Genomic DNA, 7,744 nt, shown 5'->3' with positions numbered 1-7,744 from the left:
TCTCCCACTCCCTTCCAACTGAGAAAACCCAATAGGATAATTTGGACTAGAAAATTAAGTAATAAGGCAATAATAATAGATGGGATTAGGCAGTAATATTGGTGCTTTTCATATTCTTCAATTTTTCTAGTTTCCAAATTTCTACAATTAACATATACAACAGTAATTATAAAAATATTTTCAAAGGGCACATACAAGAAATGTTATCTTCCAGGAACCTAGCTTAATTCTCTTCTATAGAGCAAGTAATAGATGTTTAGTTAATAAATGAAGAAAAACTAATACTGTTCAGAGTAGGGGGAGAGAGTAGTTTTGCTAAGAACAACAATGATACTAGCTAACAGTTTCATAATTGCTACAATTCTGTTCCCTTTGACACCCTCTAAAAGTATAACTCTCCTGAAAGCCTCTATGAGATTTCTAACTTTCTAAGAAACACTAGCTCAACATTTTCTATAACATAAAATTGTTAACCTTTATGAAGTAATTTATACTCTGAAAAAATTAACCCACTATTGCACAATATAAAAATAGCTAGTGCTAAGTCTAATTCCTAAAAACAACTCTAGAAACACCTTGCGTATAGTAGGCTGCTTTGTGCTAGGTTATTACTCTGAGAATGGTCATTCCACAGCAAACACCTCAGATCTTGCTTCGAGCTAGTTTGCCCTCGATGTTGTCTTTGATTTCTCTGTGGAAGTATTTGAGTCAATGTACAGTTTACTAATAAACCTAAATGTGAATATGGAAAAAAAAAAAAAAACACGCGTTTCCTCTTTCTTTGGTCAGAAATAAATACAGGTTTACATCTCACAAGGTCATTTACTCCCACTAAAAGTTAATATATAGTGAAGCATATGCACATAAATCAACATTATCACAAGCTAGATAGAAAAAAACGTTTAACCTATTCTAATTAAATGCATTGAACATACTCACCTAACACCTGGACTATGCTATACTGCAGACACTTTCAAATGCATTTGCAGAAGTGGATGCTAATTGCCCAGTGGAATACAAGTTGCTAACAGTATTCCCATCACCTTTATGCTGCCCCTTCCAACATTATCACCCAGAAGTATATTCCATGTCGCTCTGGGTGGGTTGCACATAGTAGGTCTTCAATACACATTTGTTAAATAGAATCAGATTTAGTATTAGATTTGGGAAATCATTTGACATGCAATTCGTGTTTTTAAAAAAAACTTTAACAAACATTGACAATTACTTTGGCTCTGCCCTATGGAGCTACTCCGAACCAGTTTCTTTACTGGTTTACTCATTGAGCTACAGAGGAATTACCTTTTCATCTGTGTTCATCCCCACTAGAAGGTGAGCTCTCAAAGGGTGAAGAGTATGTGTGTCATTTTAACAACTTTATGCTGCTTCCTGTGCCTTCCACTTAGTGCTTCATTCATTTGTTCATTTATTCATTTATCCTTCTATCCACTTATTCAATAAATAAATCCAGGATGCCTGAAAATATTTTAGGACAATTTGCACATTCCTTCCAAGTTCTCTTTTCACCCAACTAAATATTTTCCTTATTCCCAGAATATGGGAATAGGAAAACTAGTCCTTCTCTTGTTTTAAGCCCAAGCTTCCATTTTTCTAATATAGATACTCATTGAAAATAAACAGATAAGTAACTGCGATTGTTCTGAAAATACAGTCATAAATTCAAAAATATATCTAATATATAACTTAGTGTGATAAATTATGGTAAAAAATTACACTGTTACTGAAAAGTGTGTTTGAGGAAGTGCATATACAATGCCATGTTAGTCAATCTTTTTACCTACAAGCACTTTTTTCTAAGCTTTAAAAATTTATTAGAATTAAAACTCCAAAGACCACTGTCCTCTGGAAATGAAAATAATAATGTATCTAAGATTCTACTTAGTATTTCAGTGTGACAATGGGATCATCCTTAAAATGCACGACAGAATACTAGATGATCAGCCTTGATCTTTTAATTCCTCTGCACATACTAACTTCACTGAACCTGCTGCTTTTCCACTGATAATCTATTACTGAATTTTAAAAATAATAATCATATGACTGAGAACAAACATTTCAGTTATGCCCTTAAGAGTATTATATGGTCCACATTGTGGAGAGGAATCAGAATGCAGCCTCACCCACAACTCAGGGAATGATAGTCTTTAAAATGCTGATCCTGCATTGTGAAGAGTGGAGCCACCAGCCCCACACAATATTGAGTGCTTATCTTTAGATATCGACAGTGACCTTCATTGTTGTGCAGCTTTTCCTCTCATTAATAAGACAATTAGTATTCACACTATCTGTCTTGGATTTGCAGAAATAAACCCTCAAACATTAGGCAGGCTTCCAGCAGAATCTCTAATGTGAATGGTTTGGCTTAGAGTCAGTGGAAGGTGATATTAGGTTATACAGCCAGCTCATGTCATTTCGGTGGCACTTCACTAAAATGTATGAACTTTGTGATTCATTTTTTTTAAAAGCTCTGTGGCTGACATGCCCTCACTTGAACAAAGTTTTTTTGCAGATCATGGTGCCTTTTCATGAATGTCTGAGGTTGCATCTTTACTCTTTGGTCTATATTGCCTAGGGGACCAACTGCAAACAAAAAGTTCACTTTAGCAAACCTTGTGACTTCTCTGAATCCACAGAGCTTTCCAGAAATTGAGGCTTTCTGCCAGCTCATTATTATCCTAGCCATGTGGATCCTCCATTGAGCAATTAGGGAATAAAGAGTTTTATTATCCTAGGGAAAAGAGGAATGCAGTGAAATACTCCATGGAAAGAAAAAACACAAAAGTCAGAATTCATGGCATACTAGGCTAGCCAATGAGAAAATTCTGTATTCACTGCAGATACATAAACAGATAGTCATGGAATTGAACCAGAAATAAGCCTGGAAACTTTCTTTCTTCTTTTTCGTGGGTTTTTTGTTTTTTGTTTTTTGTTTTTTTTTTTTGCCTCTCTTTTTTCCACATTCAGTCGCATTATTCACAGCCATTTGCTTTACCCTTTCAGATTCAGGGTTATGCTTTCAGCTTCAGAGCTATTATCCAAGGCTTAATATGACAGAAATCATTAAAGCTTTTTTCTGTTGTATCACTCGGCACTAGGCTGAATTCTATTTCAGCATGTTGAAGTCAGGGAATCCACTGAGACAGAGAAAATAAATAAAACTTTTGAAAGACATAGGTCAAGTAAGCAAAAATATAATTACCAACCCAAAGAAATATTTGAGTCTACATTTAAGATGGCATCTTTCTTGATTTTATGTTTTAATTACAAGCATCCCTAATAAAAATCCCCCAATAAGTCTTCATTTTATACTTAATTACCTCTAACCTTTACCCTTCCAACTCTTGGACAAATCCAAATTTAGGTAAATTCTGTGTTGTTTAAAAATTGCTTTATGTGTATTAGTCTTACTGTCCTATGTAAATTTAAGAAAAAGCTCAAGGAAGGGGCAATGTCAAGCTAGCCCCTCACTTTCTTGCTCACATATACATTTGGCTCATAAACAGACATAAACGCACATAACATCCACCTCGATAGTGCTTGAAACCACATCCTCAGAAATATTTATTTACAGATGAGAGCAGGTCAAATGGTTGCTCTCTGCACCTCAAATTGTCTTAACACTGGATAGAGGAATTCTGATTGGGGAGGAAAATATTTAATCTCTTACACAAAGTATAAGTAATTAAAACTAGGAAGCCTATTTGGACAATTCTAATAAGGTTGATAACCGACTCACTTTATCGTGGCTGTGGCTTATTTTCTGGAAACTGTAAAAAAATTATTACAAGAATTAGAAGAGATAATGAACACAAAAGCATGAAAAAAAGACTGATAAACCCCTTTTATGACATGTGTGCAAAGTAAAGGGGACTGGGGCTCCTCAGTTCATCTTCGCTCTCTACTTTGCCAGTCTCAGCCCCTCAAATGCAAATCCACCCTCAAAAGCCAGATTACCTACTGCCAAGTTTCTGAAGACATAGTCATCTCACATCTGTACAATTTCTATACATCTTCTCTTGAGCATCTCTCTTTGATCCCACCACTTCCCCTTCCCATGAGAGCTGCCTTATCTCTTCTCTTGTTCCATCTCAAATTTATTTTTTCAGCCTCTCTACTCTGCTCCTTTTCCAATCTTCAGTCAAATGCCAAAAATTCACCTACCATATTAGCAAAGCAAAAGATATCCACCAAGAAAAATTTAAAATTCAGTCTGTCTCCAAGATCTGTCCACCAATATTCCTGCAGCATATCTGAATTGGATGAGATCCAATCAATTGGATGAATTTCAATCTTCATTGGATGAACCATCAATCTAGTTTCATTTTTTTTTTTCACCCAGTCTTCATAGGTGGTCTCTCATCCAAGTACTAACCAGGCCTGACTCTGCTTAGTTTCTGAGATAAGACGGGATTGGGCATGTTCAGGGTGGCATGGCTGTAGACCCATCAATCTAGTTTTAAGCAAACTGCCCTTTCTGGTCTACATTCTCATCAAAGCTAGTTATCTCCACTCATCCTTTAAATCTCAGCACAACTGTTACTTGCTCAGAAATGCTCATCTGGTCTACAGCCATGCTACCCTGAATAAGCCCGATCCGGTCTGATCTCAGAAGCTAAGCAGGGTCAGGCCTGGTTAGTACTTGGATGAGAGACTACCTAGGAAGACCAGGTGCTGTAGGCATAAAAAAATAATAAAATAAGGGATTATAAGATGACAAGACTCTTAAAATCTGTGAGGTCAACCAAGGGTTACCTTACCTAAAAAACATTAAATTAAATTAAAAAAGAAAAAAATGCTTATCTGAAGTCTTTGAGGAATCAAATTCCAGTTTTATGTCTCTTTTTAATCCCATGTACATCTTCTTTGTAACACAAGTTTAAATTTACAGTGATTTGTGTAACTGATTAATTTCCACTGTATACACTAGAAAACACTGTATGTGAAGGCAAGGACACTGACTCATGTTTTCTCACTACGTTGTCCAAAACTCCAGCACACTGCCTAGAATAAAGAAGGTGCTTAATTAACATTACTTGGATAAATGAATAAATAAATGGGTATGTCTATGTGTATGGGTTTATGCGGTCTGTGGGAAAAGAAAAGAGGGGAGAACGGGAAGAAGGGAAAAGGAAAAGGAGTCAAATATTTGAGACAGAAAGAGATTTGACTTTGGGTGGTGAATACACCATGCAATATACAAATGATGTATTATAGAATTGTGTAGTTAACTTATATAATTTCATTAACCAATGCCATGCCAATAAATTTAATAAAAACACAAATAAATAAAAATATTACCTAAATACCAACTAAAATAAAAAGTAATAGTCTTCAGTAGATGTGCTTTCATAGCCATGGAATTAGAAGTGGCTAAAGATCTGAATTTATTCACTTCTATGGTGATTATACATTCAAATTTACCTGAAATGGTCAGAGTTTTTGTCCCAGCATAATTTTTCAAAATACTATTCTTCCCTCTGAAAGCTATTCCAACTTGGCCAAGAAGTTATATGATCACCTTACTTGTAATAAGGGAATTCTCAGGTTCTGACTTTAGGTCATTTTGTAAAAACTGTGCTATGCTATAAGAGTTATCTATTACAGGGTTCTAATTTTAGATATTTGTTTTCTCTCTAGATGTATATGGAAACTGCAAGTATAATGATAATCTATTAAAATATAAAAATACTAGAATTCTGGAGTATCTTTTTGAGCTTAAAGAAGGATTATTAAGTAGAATGAATATCTGGTGCATTGCATCTTAAATGTTTAAATTCCCACATAGGCCATTACACTACATGTAGATCCCCAATCGCAATTTGACAGGCCAAGCTTCATTTTTTTATTCCACTTTTAAATTCGGTTTTCTTTGCACTTTAGCATCCAGAATATTCCCTACCAGAACTGGCCCCAAATTGACATTCAGTTAAGTTGCTCAGGGCAGAAACGTAAATGACCTACTATGCCATTAAATCCAAACCTCACATGATTGTTCCAAGAATAATGAAGTAGTAATAATAATAATAATAATTAATAATAATAATAAAGTTGCCAAGAACTTTTGTGTTTGCTTTGGAAAATTCTAGATACAATCCCAACAGAATATTCAACTGTTTAAATAATAGATAATAAGGTAATAAATTTTATTTGATGTATAGTAAATAAGTCTTTAAAAATGAATAAATAAGCTAATGAATGCAGTCAATTCCTTTTTATAAAAAAAAAAACTCAAAATATTATTTCAAATAAATAATAGCCACCTTCTTTATGTCAGTAAAATAACACAGAAAATGTAGAGGATTGACCTATTATCCATCTCAATTTTTCTACTTCGAAACTTTTGTCTACAACAGAAAAATTTGAGATTATAATTGCAGATATAGTCTTTCTTCCTTTTTCAATTCCTAATGAAAATCACTCATTACAAATTTTGTCTTTAGAATTTTTTTAAGCTTATTGCTAATAAAAACAAATATCAACAGAACAAATTATTCATAAGTAATCGGGATGCATTATTAAAAAGCCTTAGAACATCTCTCTTCTTTATTTTAAAGTATTTAACTAAAGTATTAGTGTAAATATTCATACTCATAAATGGATGTGTTTTTAGTGGATCTGGCTACTGTTAAGAGGGACCTTGAAACATTAGAGGAGCTTGTGAACCCCGAATGCATCCACACAAGACCCTTACAGTAACAGAATATGGTGATAGCCTGCAATGGGTCCTTATTTCTCAATTGTGTCTAATTCAAAATTTAATGGCACCATAGATGTAAGGGAGGGGTGAGAAGTGGGAAGGTCAGTAGAGCAGCTCAGAGCTTGGCTGGCACTAGCTGGATCAGACCAAGAGGTCCCATACCTGTAGCAAGACAAAACTGCTAGATGGGCACAGGTCCTTGATGTAAACCTAACTTCAGAACACAAGACACCTTTGGGCCAAAGAGGCAAGTGTGTCAGCAGTGTACAACAGAAAAACCTAGGAGAAGACAGTATGCATTAGTTCCCTCATTTATTCACTTATTAACAGATATCTACTGAGTATCCACAATGTGTCAGGCACTATGCTGGGTATAATAGTAAGTGAAGCAAACCCAATTCCTCATGAATCTTAGAGTTCAAGAAAGGAGAGAGGCATTGAGTGAACAATCCCACCAACATATGTATAAACATGAATGAGATAAGAGCTCTGAAAGAAAAGATCATAGTTAAATAAGAACATATGACCAAAATCCCTGGCGCAGATAAGGGAACAGGATGGAGAGTAAGTGGAGCCTGATCAATCATATCTGGAGGATCATATTATATATGTAAAATGCTTGTAAAAGTGCTGGACCCTTAAGCAGTAAGCATGCAGTAAACACTAGTCATTGCACCAGGCTTATATATCCATCCCCCAGTTGCTGTCACAATGAGCTGCAAATTGCTTAGAGCTGTGCCTCTCTAGAAAAACTGGCTTCAGGGGATATGTAATAACATAATGGGAAATAAATCAGGTAGGAAACTGACCGTTAAAAATTCTTTTAATATGAAGAAAATGACTCTCAGCATGAAAAATTCTCTATAGACAGTCATCGTATCCTTGAAATTTAGCCTAAAACACTATTATCTACAGTGCACTCACGTTCAACACACTAACATACTTAACACTGCTGCCCAACAGAAGCAAAAATATTCAGAAAGTAATTTTGAAATAAACGGACACTTTATTATTTTACAATGTAGG

The 7,744-nt window shown here is 34.9% G+C and overlaps 1 pseudogene; it reads left to right on the top strand.

The window, feature by feature from the left end:
- Positions 1–4,582: 4,582 nt before the first annotated feature.
- Positions 4,583–4,701, top strand: LOC112480743 (annotated as a pseudogene).
- The last annotated feature ends 3,043 nt before the right edge of the window (positions 4,702–7,744 follow it).

This window comes from Pteropus alecto, unplaced genomic scaffold (assembly GCF_000325575.1).
Source record: "Pteropus alecto unplaced genomic scaffold, ASM32557v1 scaffold20, whole genome shotgun sequence".
Classification (NCBI taxonomy): Eukaryota; Metazoa; Chordata; class Mammalia; order Chiroptera; family Pteropodidae; genus Pteropus; species Pteropus alecto.
Note: the sequence above shows the minus strand (reverse complement) of the source record. Positions and strands in the feature narration are given on the sequence as shown.